General features: G+C 34.3%; 1 protein-coding gene across 1 annotated transcript in view; it reads right to left on the bottom strand.

The window, feature by feature from the left end:
• LOC107727229 (eukaryotic translation initiation factor 2 subunit 3) overlaps positions 1 to 501 on the bottom strand; it is a 31,810-nt gene that overhangs the window by 30,003 nt on the left and 1,306 nt on the right. The window lies entirely within an intron of this gene.

Raw genomic sequence — 501 nt, 5'->3', positions numbered from 1 at the left:
TATCGATTCTTAAATCCCAAGAATCGATTATTCTAGCCTGTTTTCAGTTAATGGATGTAACATTGAAGGGCACTTCCCATCCAATATATCACAATAAGCATTGCGCTTTGGTACTTTTAATATGAAACAAAGCTTCAGATTTCAAATTCTGTCCATTGTATTGCAGAATTCAAACAACATTTGTGATCGGAGAAACGACAAACAACAAGAGCTACTCTACACTAGGGCTGGGTAAAAAAATATCGATATTTCGATATTAATCAATTCTCATTTTTACAGAATGCTATCGATTCTTAAATCCCAAGAATCGATTATTCTAGCCTGTTTTCAGTTAATGGATGTAACATTGAAGGGCACTTCCCATCCAATATATCACAATAAGCATTGCGCTTTGGTACTTTTAATATGAAACAAAGCTTCAGATTTCAAATTCTGTCCATTGTATTGCAGAATTCAAACAATAAATGCCGTTTTGGCGCTGTTTAATGTGGAGTGACAGAT

Source organism: Sinocyclocheilus rhinocerous, unplaced genomic scaffold, assembly GCF_001515625.1.
Source record: "Sinocyclocheilus rhinocerous isolate Xijiao unplaced genomic scaffold, SAMN03320098_v1.1 scaffold65, whole genome shotgun sequence".
NCBI lineage: Eukaryota > Metazoa > Chordata > Actinopteri > Cypriniformes > Cyprinidae > Sinocyclocheilus > Sinocyclocheilus rhinocerous.
This window is presented reverse-complemented; position numbering and strand designations above follow the sequence as displayed.